Source organism: Macrotis lagotis, chromosome X, assembly GCF_037893015.1.
Source record: "Macrotis lagotis isolate mMagLag1 chromosome X, bilby.v1.9.chrom.fasta, whole genome shotgun sequence".
NCBI classification, from domain to species: domain Eukaryota; kingdom Metazoa; phylum Chordata; class Mammalia; order Peramelemorphia; family Peramelidae; genus Macrotis; species Macrotis lagotis.
Window position 1 is genome coordinate 511,856,448 of NC_133666.1, and position 22,659 is coordinate 511,879,106.

The window sequence follows — 22,659 nt, forward strand, 5'->3', positions numbered from 1 at the left end:
TTTATTAACTATGTAAGCTTAGATAACTGGACAAGTCACTCAGTCTCTCTGGAGAAATTTCTAAGGAAACAAATTATAGAATAATTGCAACTCGGCATTGATAGAGTGAGATAAAATTAAATTAAAATTTAAAAAATACACTTAAAGGGGTATTTTTAAATAAAGAAAAGTCTCCATCTTATCTTCTCCCACAAAGAAACTTGTACAGCTAGAAGGACTGAATAAAAGAAGATTTGGCATGTCATTTATGAGAACATAACAATTCCTGGCCCAGTTCATCTTTAAGATTACTTAGAACTAGTATATTATAAACTATATAATATGTATAAATATATAAATATGTATATATATATATATATATATATATATATAAATTCAACTATTGCTGAACAGCAACTTTTAAATTAAATGTTGTTGCTGTTATTGTCCTTATTGTTCCTGTCTTCAAGGCAGGTTTGGAGTTTGATGAAATATAATGAATGTAAATGCTGCTTTAAGATCAAGTTAAACAGGGATAGGAAGGTGAAGAACAGAAAGAATGAAAATACTTATTGCAAGTAATCTAAGCTAGATGCTTTTTTTTTTGTATAGAAGACTGAACCTAGAGTTAGGAAGACCTGAGTTCAAATCTAGTCTCAGATACTTACTAGATGTATGACTCTGGATAAGTCTCTTAAAAAAAATCTCTGCCTCAGTTTCCTCATCTGTAAAATGAGGATAATAATTGTATCTAATCTTCCAGGGTTGTTGTGAGGACAAAATGATCAATTTTCAAATCTCAAAGTGCTATTTAAATGCTACTGAGCTATGAAGATTATGACATTAGAACTTAGAAGAAACAGAGTAAAATACTGAGGAGGAATTGGTAATATGAATATGAAAATATGGCCCAAATCATAATATCTTAAGTGTCGTATAGAGTCAGTCAGGGAGATCTGGATTCAAATTTTATCTGTGCAGTGTAGGGCAAACTAATTGTGAGGGCCCTATACACCTCTCTAAGCTTATAAGCTACAGATTTACATCAGAAGACTTTCTATATGAATAGTTTCTTACACCCAAAGTTATGTTGGAGCTGTTTTAAATAGATCAAAATTTTCATTGTGAAGATTTATACCTTGAAGTTTGGTAAATCTTACAATTCAGGACTTGATTTACTGGATTTTTTTCATTATTTAAACTTAAGAAAATGATGGAGAATATATTAATAACACATATTAAATGTTAATGTGTACTAAATTCATTTTTCCCCAGAGAGGTGATTCATAAACATGTACCATTACCCAGTTGGGGTATATATGGGATGTCCAGGAAGACCTGAATCTCTAGTGTGAGGGCCTGCCAAGCTCTTTTTAGGCCTTCTTATTCACTTTTGGTGTCCACCTAATTCACCTATTAGCTTTGGCTCCAAGAAGCTGTATGTAGTTCTACACCTCAGTGAAGCTATCTCAGAAGAAATACTAAATAAGACCATTGTAATCTCGGCCTCAAACCTATTGGTGAGTTTGTGGTTATCTACCCTAGCATGTGAAGACTTCCTTTGAGTAGATGAGAACAATTTGTCCCAATGGTTATGCTAAAGCAGGAGCTGTGGAGCTCTTAGAGTTTAGTTAGATCTTGAATATGCAAGCCATAGACTGAATCTCAGGCAGTTGCCAGTCTTCCTGACTTTTGTATTATCATTGAACTTCGAAAACTCTGGACAAGAAAGTGAGGATGGCAACTTTATTCAACTCTGCCTCACTCAAATCCAATTCAAATACATGTCAAGACATCACACATTTTATCATTGATACTCTTCGAAAATGAAAGATAAACAACCACTAGGCTACTACCTAAATCAATGAAATCACAGGAATCAATGTTTAAAAGGTTTTAGATCCCTAGACTTCTTACTCTCCACCCTTACTCCCCTCCTATATATATTCTTACCAAGTCATTTCATAAGGTCTTTCAGTTCCATTTTGTAGCCTAAATTGGATTTGTTGGTCTTTCTTGCCAGTCAATACTATACTCAACTGTCAAATTGAAGCACAAACCTGACCACGTCACCCCCCTGACACAATACCCCAGATTCAATCACCTGCAGTCATTCCTTATAGGCGTCAGGACCAAATCTAAAATCTTCTATTTGACTTTTAAAACTCTCCAGAACCTGACTCATTCATACCTTTCTAATCTTATACCTCCCACCTCCCTGTTTACTCTGTGATCAAGTGACACTGGCTACCTTGCTGTTTCTGACACTAGATGCTCCATCTCCCTCCTTCTGACATTTTCATTTACTGTCTCCCATGACTGGAACTCTCTTCTTCACTATCTCCACCTCCTGGCTTCCATGGTTTTCTTTAAGTCTCAGTTAAAGTCTCACCTTCTTCAAGACACCTTTCCTGATCCCTCTTAATGTTATTGCCTTCCCTCCATTGACTCTCTCCAAAGGAGCCTACATAAATCTTATTTGCACACAGGTGCTTTCAAGTTATCTTCTCGTTAAATTGTGTGACAACAGAAACTCACAGTGGCTGACAACTAGGATGACTGATTTTTAACTGATGATTGACTTCAAGCTAGAAGGGACCTTTAGCACTCATTTTACTAGATTCCCTTATTTTACAAATAAGGAAGTTGAGATCCAAAGAGAAGGGACTGACCCATTGGAAGTACCAGTCAAGTAATATCCTTAGTATCTTTGTGAGATAACATTTTAGGGAACATACAGTGGACTGGAGAGGAACTAACAAAACTATATATGAAGGGAGGACTCCTACTTAACAAGAGCTACTAAATGAGAACAAGTAAAGGAATTTTAAATTAAGATAGTAATAATAATGTTTTAAAAGATTTGTTTTAACTTTCTCCCTAGTAATTAATTTTATTGTATTTTAGTTTTACCACATTCATTTATTTTTTAAGTTAAAAAATAAGACTCTTATTTTTACATTAGTTATTTCTGAATATATCTTCTTCCTGTTTCCCCCACACACATTTAATAATTGCCCTCACTTCTTTATACTTGATATTCATTGAGGGGGAAAAAATACTTGGGATCTGATCATAAATAGAACTGTGATGTTTAAAGGAAATATGTGACTCTCTGGGAACTGACCAAGATGTACTCAAATAACTCTTGTCATACAGATGTACAGGTTGTATCTCCTGCCTGATTGCCCTGCTTTTATCCATCCAAACCCAACTTATGATAACAGCTTGCAGCCTTAGGCTGACTAAGAAACAGTTGGCAGCCCTGAAAGGGTTAGGCCATAATGGTTTCATTATATTTAGTTAGAATTTATTGATTTTGTAAAAGCTCTAGCTCTGTTAGATGGGAAGGTGGTGGGAAGAAGAGCAAACCAAATTGATCACAGAATTTGGGAAGAGCATTCTTAGCTTTAGAAATGTCTTCAAATTCCACCAATGTATTCATGGTATTACCTTTATTATTTATGTATTCTTTTATTGGTAGAAACTTGATGAGTGACCACACTAGTGATATCTGGGCTAAAAAAGGGTTTTGTCTCAATTCTGAGAAAGTCAAAGTACCCCAGAGAATAACTGTGGAACAGATCACAACATTTTGGAAAGTTATTACCCCGGATAAAGGGGACACAGGCCAATAGAAAGCCACTTATACCCTTTAAAAATCTGAGAATCCAGAAATGAAATTTGTAAGAGCTACTTCTTTAAAAAGTTGATCTATAAAAGACTTTTTTCCATCTTAAAAAGCAGCTTGGATGGCAATGCACAACTTCCCTTCCAAGTACTACTGACCTCCTTTGGAAAAATCAATAGGAGAGGTAGAAAAGTAAACAGAGAATAAAACAATTTGGCATTCTCCTTCTTGAATCCTTATTCAAGCAGATAATCTACTCTTATGTATGGACAAATGTCTGAGAACCAGAAAAAAATCAAGGTAAGTATATCAGGTAAAAACTAGAAGAAATAAAGGAAACTATATCAGAGAAGCAGAGTTCTAGAAATAGCCTGAGGATTTGTAATAATGTACACTGTGGTTTCCCCAGTCCATTAATTTCTCCATTTAATTGCTGCTCACATTTTAGCCCTTTCCTTTTTCCTACTACATGCAGGAGAGAATAAAGAAGAGAAGGTGGAATGCAAATCAGTCAAGAGTTATAGAGCACAGAATGTCAGCGTTAGAAGAGACATCCAAGATGCTTTCAACAACTTTTGTTTCAGAATTCACTGTGCCACAAAGCAGATCATTCCTCTTTTAGTCATGTTTAATCCCTAGAAAACTTCCCCTAATATCAAGTCTATATTTTAATTTTAAGCCTATTAATTAAACCTCCTGGCTACTCTCTCCCAAATTCATAATTCTTCAGAATAGTTGATTAAAATTTAGTCTATCTTTGCCATGAAAGCTCTACTGTTCCTTCCCTGTACCAGGCATGCCCTCCCCTTCAGGCCAGCATTTTCAATTGGTTAACTTGAACCTTATTTAGGGTATTATTTAGAGTCCCCTTATTATTCTAGTCATCTTCCTCTGAAGATATTGTAATTTGCCAAACATCCTCCTGAAAACAAAGTGCTTAAGACAATAACCCTGATGAGAAAATTGTCCTAGATAAGGTCTGACTAGAAAGTCCTATTGGGACTATCAACTCTCTTGTTTGGGACACTATGCCTCTCTTTTTTTTTTAGGATTTTTCAAGGCAATGGGGTTAAGAAGGGGCTTGCCCAAGGTCACACGGCTAGGTAATTATTAAGTGTCTGAGGTAAGATTTGAACCCAGGTACTCCTGACTCCTAAGCCAGTGTTCTATCCACTGTGCCACCTAGGCACCACCTACTATGCCCCTCTTAAAGAAGTCTAAGATAACATTAATATTTTACAGTGGTCTATTACACAGTGTACACATATAATTTATACTAAGATTCATCAGTGTTTTTATAGCATTTCTGTCTTACAATTATAAAACTGATAATTTGAATCTGATTTTAGGGATTTACACTTTTCCTAATAAGTCTCAATTTCTTTTGGGGGGGGCTTGTAAGGCAATGGGGTTAAGTGACCTTCCCAAGGTCACACAGCAAAGTAAGTATTGAATGTCTCAGACTAGATTTGAACTCAGGTCTCCCCGACTCCATGGTCAGTGCTCTACCCACTGCACCACCTACTTGCCCCCATAAAGTGTTCATTTATTTGACTTTACCCATTATTTTGTCAAGATGTTTTTGAATCCCAACTCTGTCATGTAATATATTAATTCTCTCATGAAATAATATGTTATCTGCAAACCTGATAAGCGTGCCATCTGTGCCTTCATCAGTCATTGATAAAATGTTTAACAGCACAAATCCAAGTCAAAATTTTCAGGAAGTCATTTTCTATTAATGATTATTCATTGGGTCTAATCATTTGAGATTTTTCAAATTTACCTAATTGTGTTTTCATATAGACTACATCTCTCTATCCTGCTTTCAAAATTGCATGAGACTCTATTAATTTACCCAGTTCCATTACTTTTACATTTCCCTGATCTTCAAATCTAGTTACCTTGTCAATTTTTTTTATCATGATCTTTTCTTAATGAAGTGCTGCTGACATTAATGATAACTGTTTTCTTCTCTATTTGCTCATGAGTCATTCCTTTAATAGGTGCTCTAAAATTTTGTTTGCAATTGAATTCAAGCTCACTGACCTGTTATGCAAGTCAACATCCTTCCTTTAGAAAAATCTGTGAGCCTTCAACTTAGGGAAAGTTTTGTTGGGTCAGTAGAGTATAGCATTTATGGATAATTAATTTGCTATCTATTAAGAGTACATAGGGGTGTCTAGGTGGCGGAGTGGATAGAGCACCGGCCCTGGAGTCAGGAGTACCTGAGTTCAAATCCGGCCTCAGACACTTAATAATGGCCTAACTGTGTGACCTTGGGCAAGTCACTTAACGCCATTGGCTTGCAAAAACAACAAAAAAAGAGTACATCATGTTATAACAAAAAGAGACATAATTTATGCTTTTGCATCCTACTTTTTTTAAAGACAGTTATGTAGCATAGTGGAAAAACAAATACTGGTCCAGAATCAGAAAGATATGAGTTCAAATCCAATCTCAGACACTTACTAGTAATGTGACTCTGGACAAGTAAGCCACTAAATCACCATTTAAGTTTCCTCAAGTGTAAAATGAGGATAATAATAGTACCTAACTCCCAGGGTTGTTATGAAGATCAAATATATAATAGATAAAAAGTACCTGTAGTGCTTTATAGTAGGTCCATGTATGTTGTACACAAAGTAGGTCCAATTTAAATGCTAGTTATTTTTTCTCAGTGCCCTTGTTCTCTAAGTTACAACTCTTTCTGAGCTCTAATTTATGACTCTTATCTGACGTTGACTTTTGCTTACTGGAAATTCCTCACAATAAGGAACTCACAGCTGTGGACTATGAACAAAAAGCAAGTCTAGCCCTGGATAAAATGTCAAGTAAATAAATGTTCCTTCCCTTCTTACCTCTCTTCCTTGACTTCTCTTCCTCTTCCCAACTTCCTGATACCTTCAGGTGACTCAGAATAGTCCACAGTACTCCTATCTGCATTCCCTTATTTGTTCCCTGCCTCTTCTCCCCTACAATTCTCAGAGTCAATTGGAACAAATATTCAGCAGTAATTCCATTGGTAGTGTATATGATGTATATATTTCATATAACATTATATATTTATACAACATGACATATGTATATGCATATATTCATATAATTGGAACAAATATTCAGAAGTAACTCCATTGGTAGTGTTTCTGTATCTATATCTATATCTATATCTATATACCACACATGTGTATATATTTATTTCACATAATATTATACATTTAATATAGCATTGCATATGCATGTATTTGTATATATGAATATATTCATTCAATTGGAACAAATATTCCAAAGTAACTCCATTAGTAGTGGGTCTCAGATACTGAATGGAGAGTCAAGATTGCAGCTCCAAAATAAGGCTGGGTACAAAACAGGGTACAATTTCAGGATGAATATCATCTGGTATATATACATATGTATGTATACATGCATATAAGTAAGTATGTGTGTATGTGTATGTTTATTCAAAAGCTAACTGAAATTTTTCAGATTATATGGCATGAAGAGGTTATTCCCCAAGAATTCAAGGATGCCTCCATTGCCCATCTCTATAAAGGTAAAAGCATTAGATTATCCTGTGCCAATTACAGGGATATTTCTTTTTTGGTCATTGCTGGTAAGATTCTTGCTAGAGTCCTCATTAGACTGATCCTTCACCTGGAAGATGGTCACCTGCCTGAGAGCCAGTGTGGCTTCAGAAAGGGTCAAGGAACAGTCAATATGGTATTTGTTGACCAACAACTCTAGGGGAAAAAATGCCAGGAGCAGAACAGAGGCCTTTATACAATATTTGTAGATCTGACCAAGGCTTTTTATACATCAGTCATGAAGATTTATGGAAAATTATGTCAAAATTTGATTGTGAAAAGGCCTTTGTCACTCTCACATTTTGTCTATCTCTTCTTATAATCACATAATCTATAAGATGCTAATGTTGGCTGCAAGGGTGCATCCAGGAAGGTTTATTGTGCTTAGATAAATGAAAGACAGTGTTTGTAAAGAGAAGGTCATGAGATGTGCAAGTCTTCAGTAGTAGGTGACCATTGCTCTTCCTATTTCCATTCCTCCCAAAGACTACCTGCCATGTCTGGCAATCTGATCCCATTCTAGCAGAATAGAAATATAATCTTATCTTCTTTTGGTACATTGATGAAAAAGGTTTCAGGTCTTCATAAAGTTTTTCTTTGACTTCCTCAGGATTCAGAATAGTGGGAACATAGGCACTGATGATGGTGGCATGTTGTTTTCCTGGAAGTGGTAATCTCATTGTTGTGGACCTTTCATTCACTCCTTTTGGTAGACATTCAAGAATGCTGACTGGATTAGTTTTGATTGCAAAACCTACCCCAACTTCATGGCACTCCCCTTCACTGTGGCCAGTTCTGACCTCAGTCAGCTGGCCTTCATTTGCCAGTATTATTTGACTCAGGGCTGATATTTTGATATAATACCTGCTGAGTTATTTTGCAACAAGAGCTGTTCCTCCTTCAGGTCTATTGGATCCTGTGCTGTCTATGAGTGTGCACCTATGATGAATGGATTCCTCTTTGAAAAATTTTTGTAGATTTTTTGTATCTCTTCCACATTGTGGGACCCCCACCTATCATGGTAATCAGATCAGGGTTGGGTAAGCAGACAATTTTTAGGACACCTTTTCTAGTCCCTTCCTCACATCAGGAATGAACAACACAACCCTTAAAACCCAGTGGGCTGCCAAGTCTCACTGCTGCTTTCAGTGGGAAACAACCCTATACCTTGGTTGCCTGTATATAGGGTTGTGACTACAGTTCCCCATGTATCTGCACCTGCTGCTCCATCACTTGACTGTCATCATGGGACTTTGATGAATGGTTAAGAATGGGCAATGTCTTTTGATGAGTGAGTAAATTGGTTTTAAGTGAGTTAGAGTTACATGAAGTCAGCAGCTTCATTCTCTTCTAATGTCATCATGATCTAGAATGGCAAGACAGAATCAGTTAGTCTAGCTTTAAATTTGTTTTACTATTAGCTATGTGACTTTGGACAAGATTTCTCATTCTCAAGGCATGAGTTCCAAGAATGAATGGAATAACATTCTTAGGAACTGTAAGGATGGATTCTGGTAGTCCTCTGTAAAGGGTATTTTATCACTAAGACTCTCATCAATTCATACAAGTATTGTTGCACTGCCACCCTGACTGCAATTTGTCTTGCACTTTGATGTCAAATTAATCTTTAATCATTTTTGTCATGTCATTTCCCCACTCAAAAAAATTAGTAACACCATTAACCAATAGATAAAGTCAAAACTTCTTTTCCTCATATTCAGTTTCCTTTCTACATGATATATTCCCAAAGTGACACAGTGGATAGAACACTAGTCTTGGGGTTAGGAGAATGGGAGTTATAATCCAGGCTCAGACACTTGGCATTTGCTAGGTGTGTCACTTAAACTTGATTGCCTCACATTTAGGGCGCATCTCCATTCATCCTGATTCATATCTAGCTATTGGACTCAGATGGCTTTGGAAGAGAAAGTAAGACTGATGACTTAGCACAATACCCTCTAAAATCTAATTCATGTGCTTATCAAGGCAACAGCTCCTTGATATCATGGTCCTCTGTGAGAATGAAGGACAAACATTATCATATATTCCCAATCTAAGGTATCTGTGTCAAAGGGATATAATGGAAATATTTAGTAAATAACCCTATGATTTTACCCAAATTTAATGCATGTCTATGTATCTTATATTCACATGAGTGATAAACTCTAGAACTTATTTACTTTCATATATGAAAGCATATATAATAGCAAGTTTTTAATTGAATAAAATAAATATTTAAATTAAAGAATTTAAATAGAAGGTTTACTGAAAATCAAATAGGAATAGGAATTTAATAAGAACTGAAAAAGATTGGGGATTCTTATGGTCCCTTCTTGTCCTAATAAACCTTTATATCCTTATTTCTTTGCACTCCCTATTGAAACTCCTTTAGTAAATCCCATTGCGTATAATATATACTCAGAGTCAGGAGAGAACCAAGTTCAAATTCCATCTCTGATACCTACCTGTTATGTGACCATGGGCAAGTCATTTAATTCTCTGAGCCTCAATTTCTTCTTTAATAAAACAGAAAAAATAGTACCTAATATAAGAACTATTGTGTATAATGAATGAGATATATATGTATATATATATATATATATATATATATATATAGGTATATAGTTATTCTCTGTATGTATAGCTATAGATACAATTGTTATTGTTATTAATTTGTTTTAGTAACATTTGAGTCTTTGTGACCTCATTTGGGGTTTCCCTTGCAAAGATACTGTAGGGGTTTGCCATTTCCTTCTCCATCCCATTTTAGAGATGAGGACACTGAAACAAGTGACTTGCTCAGTGACACAGCTAGTAACTATCTGAATGTAGATTTCAACTCAGGAAGATGAATCTTCCTGACCTCCAAGCTCAACACCTATCCAATATTCATTCTCTCTCTCTCTCTCTCTCTCTCTCTCTCTCTCTCTCCTGCTCTCTCTCTCTAATTTACTGTCTCTCTCCATATATGCATACATATATAATATACACTTATTTATATGCATATACATAATATACACATATATTTTACTTTGTAAAACTTAAAACATGATATGTGAACCTGCTATATACAAGTTGTAAGCTTTTTGAAGGCAGAGACTGCATGTAACATATATACTTGGTGTCTTGCCCATTAAAATGTAAACTTTCAGAGAGCTGGAACTCTTCTGCTTTTGTCTTTGTTTCTTCAGCACTCTGGCACTTAATAAATGTCTTCTGATGGATTGATTGCTCCATATTAATTAGAAGGATTATGCATTTAGTTGTCTAATAACCACTTGTTGAAAATATTAATTGGTAGATGAAAATGTTTACATAACTAGAAGATTTTTAAGCAATAGCCAATGGCTAAATCACAACCAACGATACAAAAAAGATCTAGTAACTCATATTTTGTGCTGTTCCTTAAAGTTTGTTCTAATGGGATCTGGCATCTCTTTATGATGGGATATGAAGAATAGAACATTCACAAATTACAATACATAATCTGCCAAATAACTGAAGACCTAAATGAGAATATAGAAATAAATAGGGAGTCTGTTAAGTTATTGGCCCTTCCTCTTGCTGTATAAGAGCATCTTCAGCATAATTAGCACCCTTATTGTGTGCCTTCAATTAGTCAGTGTTTGCAGGCAGAAGTAATTATGATTGAATTTTAAAACACATTATTTGGAATGCTTGATTCTCTGGTTCACTGATGGCTACATTTTAGTTGGAAAATGGTTTTCTTTTCAATGTTTAAACTCCTTTTGCTATTAAAATGTTCATAAAGTTAAAAAGAAACCTCCCAATAGACTACCAGCTGTGAAATAATACAGACTAATGGGGTAAAAATAACAGGAAATTCAGAATAAAATAAAATGCAGCACAATATTACATGTTATTAGAAACTTTTGGTTCCTTAATTTACTTTTTGCATAAATGAACTCTTAAGTTACAATGTCCAAAGATAGTACAACTACAAGATCTGATAAATTAGAGCTTGAAAGATATGAATATAGGAAAGACCAGAAAATCTGAAGCCATTTTTCAAGCCTCTTCCTTGAATAGAAATCAAGCTATAGTGAAAAAAATAGCCTCCTAACTATATTGATAATTGAGTTCTGTAACTATATATTTCTGAACTAGGATGAATTTAGTTAGAACCTAGAAAAACCTACTTGCAATTAGTCTATAAAATTTCAATAATCACAAGTCTAGAAATTGTTATTATGTTGATGTGCCCCTCTCTAAGGAGTTCAGTCTGTTTTAAAGGCTTAACAGTATCTAAATACATCTTATAAATTGTTGGATGAAATAAATAGTCTCATTTCAATTTTGATTGGTAAACAATCTTTACATTGCAACCCATCTCCATTCATATACTAATGCACATTATAAACCATCAGCATCAGTTAAAGATCATTATCAAATTAATACCAAGTAGACATAGCAGATGCAAATAATGAAGAAGAAGCTAGAAGTAGATGAACAAAACAAATCACCCTCTTCTTACCTGTACCACACAATCCATTTGGTGACCCCACTAAATTTCCACATTTTCTAGACCTTTTCTTAATTAGCTGGTGTATGCTATTGGTCTAATTCTTTCTTAATTTTTTGTATGTTCACCTGAATTTATAATGAAAAACAATTACACGTAAGTGGTAAATTCTTCTGGTCTGTACTGTCTTCAGCATATTTTACCAAATGTTCCCCAGTCATCTTAGATTGACTATGGTAAGATAATACCTCAGAATTCTTGGTACACTTCCCTTTTTACCATGCAGGAGAAGCAGTTTGATAAGACTGAAGCTTTACAAGGAAAATTCTCCATTTATTCTTGCTGAAACATTTCTCACTTTTATAAAGAATTCCCCATATGAACACTACTTGAAAGTCAGGTAGAATTACTGAAATAACACTACTTTTAATTTTAGTCTGTCTTCTGATAAATGTACAAGGCTTTTGAGATTATGTTGAAGTACTTCTCTATATTTTCTGATTATCTGGTAGTCAAACTGCCTTTTGAAATTTGGCCTGAGTTTAGATGAATTAGGTTTGTAAATTTGCCACTTAGATCACTTATACCTTCTAGGTATATGACCCCAATTTCAGCATCCAACCCAAATTCAACCCAATCCAATTTCATTCAAATTTATTAAGTGATTACTGTGTGCAAAAGACTGTGTTAGGTGCTGAAGGAAAAAAAAGTCAAAACAATCTATAGTTCCTGCCCTTAAGGATCTTACCTTCTTCTGAATAGGTATAATATGAATACAGATGAATCTATAAATGATAAATTGAGAAGGGAAGAAAGATTACTACAAGTAAAGGAAACAGGAACAAATTTTCATAGTAGGCAGCAGTAGAACTGATTCTTGAAGGAAGCTGTATATTTTAAGAGGCAGATGTGAGGAAAGGAATGCCTTCTAGATATGGAATCCAGTCTATATAAAGGTATAGAAGTGGGGGAGGGTAGATTGCCAGGTTTTATGGGAAAAAAATAGGTTGGAGCCATATTATGATGAGCTTTAGATGTTAAACTAAGGAATTGTTTTGTCTTGGAAACAAAAGGATGCCACTAAAAAGATTTCTGAGTATGGGAGTAATGTGGTCAGACTTGTGCGTTAGTAAAAATTATTCTGTTAGAGGAGCTGAGATGAAATAATCAAAGGAGAGACTGGAAAACAGAAACCCAAATTGAAGACTGTTAAAATATTCTATGTAAAAGGTGCTAGAGGACTATCTAGGATGAAAGTCATGTTAATGGAGGGAGGGAGATGAATAGAAGAGATGTTATAGAAACAAAATTGACAAAACTTGGCAATTAATTGGATTTGGGGGGATGAAGAATGGCTAGTTTCAGGAATGATCATAAGACATATTGAATTTGAATTAAAGTTGGATATATCCAACAGGCAGTTGGTAATGTGAGACCAGAAACAGATAATTCTAATATAGGATATATAGAACCAATAGTTATCTACACTGACTTGGGGTTTTCTCTGAGACATTAGGAGGAAAAAGAGAATGAAATGAGAAAAGAAGAGGGTTCAGGATAGTATTTTTAATGGAGGACATGAATGCCAATTTAGCATGTGCTGAGTAGTAAACCAGAAAGAGAAACAAGAGAACCTGGGGTTAGAAAAACACAGAGTAAAGGGTATTCGGGGAAAATACTGCAAATGTCAACAAATGCTACTGGTATCATTCAGTCATGTTCAACTCTTCAAGAGTCCACTTGGGGTTTTCTTTGCCATTTCCTTCTCCAATTCATTTTACATATGAACAAAAAGGTTAAGTGACTTACCCAAGGTCACATATCTAGTAATTATCTGAATCAAATGCTGTATATATATATAAAGAAAGCCTGAATAGAGGAAAGAATCACTGGATTTATCAATTAAAATATAATTGGTAATCTTAGAATAGTTTCAGTTGAGGAATGAGAGAAGAAGTAATGCAAGTGAAAAGTAAGAAGTAGGAGAAAAAGGTATGAAAAATAGAATTAGGTTGTGAAAAGGAGGGAATCTAAAGAAAAAAGAGCTTGAGGGGACTACCTAGGAATGCCGAGATACTCCCACTAGGTTATGGATATGTGCTTTGTATTTAATAGATGCTTAATATAAATTTGCTGTTGCACTTGCTCATTCCATGGTCTAAACAGCTAATCTCATAGACATAGTTAATTCATTGATAGACCTCTATTGGTCATTGCACATAGAACATTCTTTTTTCTCTTTCGTTCTATCATTCTACATTTATTCTAATTCAATAATTCAGTTATATCACTTGCGGTTCTGCAACCATTAATGACCTAACATTTTGTACTTATTCTAGATACAGAGATGCCAAACTTATGGCCTATGACACTCCTGAGTGCAATGCAGCTCAAATCAGATTAAAATCAGAAAATGTATAATGAAATAAATTAAAATGCATCATAAGCTAGATGATATTAATTTGTTATCTAAGTCATTATACAGCTCACAAGGATCCATTTCTATTCAAGGTTAATATCACCATTCTAGTCCAAGTTGTCCATAAACTCTATATAGAGGTTCCACTGAACATGGCAAGGACTTTAATATTACATAAAAACATTACTCCATTTAAGTAGGCCATCTGTTGTCACTTAATCTTGCAATGTGAATGACCCATCTTTCCCTCTGATCACACATCACCTCAATAACTTAACAATAACACATTTTTTACCAAAAATCCGTCATTAGCAATATGGCACAACTTATTTATACTATGTCTAACATATGGCTCTCTAATGCCCTCTGTGTTACTTAGAATCTCAATTTCTTGTTGACTGATATTCAATGAAGTTTAGATATGAAAAATCACTGGAAGAATGCTGCTTTCAAAAATTGTTTCTTTTTTAATTCAGAGAGAATCCTGGTCTTTCTGAAAGCAATAGAGTTTCAAGTATTTGACCCTCTCTTCTTTTTCTATTCAACTCTAAAGCCAGCTAATCTTCCTTCTGTAGTGTCAATTCAAGATTAATGTACTAGTAGAACAATTCTATGGATCATTATCCAACTGATATATCATAATATGAATAATATACATTATTTATCCACTTGATTTTTCTTGTGTGAATTGTTTGGGGCATTTTTTTTAGTTTGCTGAATTGTTCAAAGGCTTTATACATGGAGTATGAGTGGGGGATGGGGTGCCTAGAGGTTCATACCAGAAATCAGGAATTCCTCCCTCATTTGAATTCTTCCCCAGATATCTTCCATCACAGTAGCAAACACCTATGGGAAGTATAAATCTCCCTTTCTATTGTTCCACTTGATATTAATAAGAAGAAACTATTGAATAAAATTCTCTTTGCTGTATTTATCAAAGAATTTTCTATGATCTTGTAATATTTATGGAAGATGTCTTATTTCAGGAGAGTTCTTAAAACTATATTTTGTTATATTAAATCAAATGATTTTTATATTCAATAGACAAGGACAGAATTCTATATTCTCTACATACTTCAGACAATCAATTATATAATTCCAAAGATGTATTCTTTTTTATTGAAATTTTATTTTATTTTTCCAATTACATGATACTTTTTCAACTTTCACCCATTTTCAGATTTATGAGTTACATATTTTTCCTACCACCCTCTCTTCCCCTCCCCTCCTGCCCATGGAGACAGAAATTTTGGTAAAAGTTGTACATGTAGGGACGGCTAGGTGGCACAGTGGATAGAGCACTGGTCATGGAATCAGGAGTACCTGAGTTTAAATATGGCCTCAGACACTTAATAATTACCTAGCTGTGTGGCCTTGGGCAAGCCACTTAACCCCATTGCCTTGCAAAAACTAAAAAAAAAGTTGTACATGTACATTTGTGTTTAACATATTTATATATTAATCATTTTGTGTAAGAGGGATTAAAACTAAGGGAAAAGAAAGAAAATCATGAGAAAGGAAGGAAGGAAGGAAGGAAGAGAAGGTTTTAAAAAGTGATCATAGTATTCATTTGGATTTCATGGGTTTTTTTCCCCCTCTGAATGCAAATGACATTATCCATAGCAGGTTTCTCAGGATTGTCCTCAGTCTCTGAATTGCTGAGAAGAACTGCATGCATCATAGTTAATAATTTCATAATATTGTGTTAAGGTGTACAATGTTCTCTTGGTTCTATTTCCTTCACTCAGTTTAAGTGCATGTAATTATTTCCATAAACTTCTGATCATTCATGATTTTTTAATAGAGTAATAGTGCCCTATAAAATCCTTATACCATAACTTGTTTAGTCATTCCTCAATGAATGGGAATCTCCTCAATTTCCAATTCTTTTACACTACAAAAAGACCTACAATAAATATTTTGAATAATATTTTCCCCATTTTTTATGATTTCGTTTGGATGTAAGCCCAGTATTGGTATTGCTGGGTCAAAGGATATGAACAGTTTGGTGGCTATTTGGGCATAATTCCAGATTGCTCTTCAGAATGGTTGGATCAATTCACAACTACATCAACAATGCATTAATGTTCCAATTTTTCCATCTCCTCTCCAATATTGAATATTTCCCTTTTGTGTTATCTTAGCCTATCTGACAGGAATGAGCTGGAAACTCAGAATCGTTTTAATTTGTATTTCTCTAAGTAATAATGACTTAGACATTTTATTCATATGACTATATATATATATATATATATATATATATATATATATATATATGTTTAGTTTCTTCATCTGAAAACTGCCTGTTCAAATTATTTGACCATTTATGAATTGGAAAATGACTTACAATATTATAAATTTGATTCAGTTCTCTCTATATGTTATTTATTTCTTTTCATCCATATGCACATGTATTTTTTAAGTTACAAAAATTTCCTTTTGCTCTCCCTTCCCACTCCCCTTCCCTCACTGTTGAACTGTCAGGTTATCATTGTACATACATATTTTGATAAACATGTTTACAGATTAATTATTTTCAGTGTGAGGAATTAGGAGTAATGGAAAGAGATACATAAGAGATAATTTTTATAAAGTTTTCATAAGATTCCAAAGGGGTTTTTTTGTGTGTTTTGTTTTATTTTGTTTTTCTTCCTCTGAATGGAGATAACATAGTCTATAGCCTATCCAATACAGTTCTCCTAGCTCTCTGAACTGCTGAGAGGGGCTGCTTCCATCAAGGTTGTTCATCTTCCAGTGTTGTTGTTGATGTGTACATTATTCTCTTGGTTCAATTCCCTTCACTCAGCAAGTTCTCTATATATTTTAGAAATAAGTCCTTTATCAGAAACACTAGCTGTGAAAACTATTTTCAGCTTTGTGTTTTCCTTCTAACCTTGACTGAATTAGTTTTACTAGTGTAAACCTTTTTAATTTAATATAGTTAAAATCATCCATTTTGCAATTTATAAAATTCTCTATTTATGGTTTAATAATAAATTTCTCCCCTTTCCATTGATCCAATAGATAGAATATTTCTTGACTTCTTCATTAGTCTATGGTATTGCCCTTTATGTCTAAATCCTGTACTCATTTTGACCTTATTTTGGTATAAGGTATGAAATGTAGATATATGCCTAGTTTTGCCATATAATTTTCCCAGAAGTTTTGTCAAATGGTGAGTTCTTATCCCAGAAACTAATGTATTTAGGTTTGTCAAACAGTATATTACTATGTCATTTACTGCTGGGTGGTTTTTTTTTGGACTATTCTAATTCACTGGTTCATTATTCTATTTCTTAACCAGTATGGAGCAGCAGTTTTGATGATTCCTGCTTTATAATATAGTTTTATATCTGGTACAGTTAGGCCACCTTCCCTCATATTTTTTTCATCAATTCCCTTGATATTCTTGAAATTTTGTTGCTCTAGATGAATTTTGTTACTATTTTTTCTAATTCTGTAAAATAATTTTTGATAGTTTGGTATTATACTAAATTTACCTTGGGGAGAATTGCCACTCTTATTATATATAGTATATGTATAATAAATATATATACATATATATATATATATATATATGAACCTGAACAATTGACATTGACATTTTCCCAGTTGTTTAGATCTGACTTTATGTATGTGAAAAGCATTTTGTAATTGTGTGCATATAGTTTCTAGGTTTCTCTTGAGAGGTAGATTCTTAAGCATTTTATGTTACAGTTACTTTGAATGGAATTTCTCTTTCTATCTCGTACCCTTGGGGTTTTGTTCATATGTAGAAATGATGATGATTTATATGCCTTTTTTAATATATCCTTTTACTTTGCCAAAGTTATTAATTGTTTAAATTAGATTAGATTTTCAAGGGTTCTCTAAGTATACCATCATATCGTCTGCAAAGAGTAAATGTTTTGCTTATTTATTGCCAATTCTTATTCTTTATTTTTCTTCTCTTATTGCTAAAGTTAACATTTCTAATACTATGTTGAATAGTAGTGGTTGAAGATGTATTCTGCAAAAGAATATTGTTTGCAAAAACCTACATTATTTTCTTTCATATTTTCAACAAGTATACTCATTATCTATAAATAGATTATGTACATAAATAATTTGTTCAATCAAGAATATAGGCATCTGGATTGTGAGTTATTTATGCCCTCTCAATAATTTTTTTCCAATAGTGATATCATCCACAATTTTTTTCTAAATGCTTTTCACAAAATTGCATTACTTCTAGTATGGAGTTACTTTGTCTATTCCAGATACTCTTCCTATCTTCAATTGTTTCAATTCTATATTTTTACTTCCTCCTCTAGTAAACTCACTAGTATAATTAGAATATAAAGGTATTGTCTTCATTGTGACTGATATAGAAGATAATTTGTCATAAAAATGTTAAAAAAATTATTTTCCATTTGTTGTCAGTTTATTGCTTCCTTCCAGTTTTATTTTTTATAAGGTTTTTTTTTGCAAGGCAAATGGGTTTAAGTGTCTTGCCCAAGGCCACACAGCTAGGTAATTATTAAGTGTCTGAGACTGGATTTGAACCCAGGTACTCCTGACTCCAAGGCCTGTGCTTTATCCACTATGCCACCTAGCTGCCCCCCAGTTTTAGTTTTAAAATATTCTTGGCACAATTTGGCTTATCTGGATCTCATGCCAACCTTTTTTAAAAACTTGTTTTCCCCCTTCTAGCCATTTTATGATAAGATGTTGTTCATAATAATTGAATAGCCTCTTATATAAGGTTCTGCAGTTACATTTATATTTCTAATCAATTCGGTTTTGTCTACCATATGTTTGTATTTGGCAAAGAGATCAACTACTTGCTGACTCAAGTAGTTTCTTGAATTTTCAGGGTACTATCAATTAAATTTTAAAAGAAAATGATAGTATCCATATCTATATCTATTCCTTAATCTCCTTTGCTTTTTCTTTTATTTTTCTTTTCATAAATAATGGATAAATAGGTAAGATTGGGGCTGTTCTAATGGAATATCATATCTTCTCATTGAACTCAATTTGAACAAAGTGGTCATAGGGTGCTAGGCACTGCACTTACTGAAGAAAAGGAAAAACTGAAAAAAGTCATTAATCACAACTAGTTTATACCATAGTGGAAGAATACATAATCGAAAAGTAATTTGAGGAGTTAAGAAGCTTCAGCAACTGATGGATAGAAAATTTGGCAAATAATATTTTATTACAGTGTTATATTTGAATTAAAAAAATCTCAGTTCAAATTCTAACTTGAGTAGAATATATGGATCATACATTTAAAATCTCATATCTTCAGTTGTTTTATCTATGAAATGAGAACAATAATTATACTATCTACCTCATGGGACTTATTCTAATAAAATCTACTTTACCTTAAAATCATGTAAGTATGATTAATTGTCCTTCACACTGCCAACTCTTTCTTCTAATACTTTAGCTGACTTAATTGCTCTATAATATCTATTGTATCAGCATTCTTTCATGTTTTGTTTACTTTTGATTTTGATTAGTTGTTTTCTTGCATTTATTTTTGTTTTTTGCAAAGCAATGAGGCATTAATGACTTGTTCAAGATCATATAGTTAGGTAATTAATAATTGTCTGAAGTTGGATTTGAGCTCAGATCCTCCTGACTCCAGGGCTAGCGCTCTATCCACTGCACCATCTGGCTGCCCCATTTGCTATCTTTCTTTTCTTTGTTTTTTTCTTTTGGCTTTTGGAAGACAATGGGGTTAAGTGACTTGCCAAAGGTCACAGTTAGTATTAAACATCTGAGATTGGATTTGAACCTAGGTCCTCCTGACTCAAGGATTAGTACTCTATTTGCTTTGCAGCCTAGTTGCCCCCCTTGCATGGTTCTTTTAAGCAATTTCTTTTTAATGCTTCTATTTGCTTTTTTTGTTTTGTTTAGTTTTTCTTTATTGAATGATGGGTTTGGGTGTGAAAATTCTGATTACCTTTGATGCTCCTTTGATGTCTTGTTCATTCTATGAGATACTTCTTTACCAAATATGTATACCTTTTGACTCACAACTTCTTGTATCATCTTTAACATCTAGCTGTCAGAAGGAATTGAAACTCATGGAAAAGTTAAAACATGTTTATGAGGATATTGCTAGAATTGACTAGATTACATTTTGATTAGATCTAAGAGAACCCTATGCAGAAAGGTACATAGGGTAATTAACAAATATTATTGCTGGGGGAAAATGGAGCCAAGATGGGAGGATGCAAAGAAATCTAACTCATTTCCAACACCTCCTCATCAAAGATCTAGAGCAAGGAATGGGAACCTCTATCCTGTGAGTCATATTAGTGTGGCATTACCAAGGCAACCATAAATAATGACATTTAATAAATCTAATAGCTTTGGTGGAGTGAATTAATTAAATGATTGGCCAAATATAACCTGGGAATGATGTATAAATATCCAAATGACTCTTGGCAGAAAAAAAAGGTTTATTACTCCTGATCCAGAACACCAGATTGAATTTTGAACAAGAAAGGGAAGGAAAAGTCACAGAGAAGTTTTTGTTTTATTTCATTTTGCTTTTCCTGCTCAGCACAAGTTTTAGCAATGGATGGAGAGGTCTGGGGAAGAGGTCTGGCCAAGACCACTGGTACAAATAGAGAGATACACATTATTGAGAGACTGAGAAAGGGATGAGGTAGGGCAACATGGCAGAAAGCTCTAGGAGAGAAAAAAATCCCTAGGAATTCTCTGCACAAGCACTGGGTATAGGAACAAGTGTCATTTGGCATCTTTTTCATCTACTATCTATTTCTAGGTCATGAATCCAAGATTAAGAGGAACAGTTTTATTATAGACACTATCTGTATATTGAATATGAAACAAATTCAGGGAGACAAATAGGAGCTGTGTAGTGCTTAACTCAGGAGCAGAGCACAGCATCCAAGATTGAAGGGGAACTGGAAATTCAATTGCTCTGGACCTGTACAACCTTCAAGTAGTCAAATAGTGACAATTCAATAGCTGTCTCCTGTACCAATGAGAAAAAAACGTCAATAGATCAAAACCTGGATCAGGAACTTTCAGAACTCACAAAAGGAGAAAGAAGTGAACAGATCTCCTCTCACATCACACCAAACTGCGGTCACTGAAAAAATGTAGGTCAGGTAACTCAGACCTTATATTCTGGCACTAACATGTGAAAAACCCAGTACTAACATGAAGTTCAAAATCAAGATATTGTGGAGATAAGGAAGCTTAAGATTTAAACACCAGAAGAGAATGACTCAAAAACCTAGAAAGACTTAAAGAATAATGTAGCTTGGCTACAGGTCCCAACAAGAATTGGTAGAGGAGTTAAAACTAGAGTTATAGAGGAAGTTAAAACTTATTTTAAATGCTAGATAAGTGCATCAGAGGAAAATAATAGGAAAAAAAGAAAGATAGATATAAAGAGAACAAAAATAATATCTTGTAATTTAGAATTGGCCAGATGGAAGCTAATGACACAATGAGATATCAAGAAATAGTTAAAAAAAAGTAAGAATACAGAACAAATATGGGGAAATGTAAAATATCTCATAGGATGATTTGAAAAATAGATTAAGAAAGATCATTTTAAAATTCTTAGAATAAGGGATGGCTAGGTGGTGTAGTGGATAGACCACCCGCCCTGGAGTCAGGAGTACCTGAGTTCAAATCTGGCCTCAGACACTTAATAATTACCTAGATGTGTGGCCTTGGACAAGCCACTTAACCCCATTGCCTAGTAAAAAAAAAACACCTAAAAAATAAAATTCTTAGAATACCTGAAAGCTATTAATCAAAAAGTAAAGAAAAGAAAAGGAAAAGATACAATAAGTCCAGTCAGATATCTTAAAGAAGAGAACATAGTAGAATGAATATACACCAATCACCTCCTGGGGGGGGGGTCTCATTCCAGAGGTCCTAGATCAAGGGAAAAATACTATAAGCAGTCAGAAAGGAATAATTCAAATACTGTGGAGTCATAATCAGGATCAAACAAGATTTAGCATATACCATTTTTATAGTGGAAATTAGAGTATGGAATATGATATTAGAGAAGCCATAAAGGTCTAAGTTTACACTAAAGAATAGCCATATTCCAAAACATTCAAGGGGAAAGTAGATAATTAATGAAATAGAGGATTTCCAAGCATTCCTGATGTAAAGACTAAAACTGAGTAGAAAATTTCATATCCAAACTTAGGAGTTAGAAGATAAAAAAGGTAAAAAGGAATGAAGGAAAAAATTAGAATAAATAGGATTAATCATGTACATTCTAATGAAAAGATGATTCACGTAGCTTTAACTTTTCAATCACCAAGAGTCTTAGGAGAAAAGTTCATTAAACAGAGAACCTCCAGATGTGATTGTGTTGTGTTTGAATAATCTCAAAAGAAAATTGGAATGTTGAAGGAAAGGAATGCACTGGAAGAGGGAAAAGGGAGAAGAACAGAGAAAATTATCTCATATAAATAGAGTATACAAAGACAAAATTACACAAGAAATTGGGGGCTGTATAAGGAAGCAGACAAAACTTAAGCCTCGTTCTCATTTGAGCTGATTAAAGGAG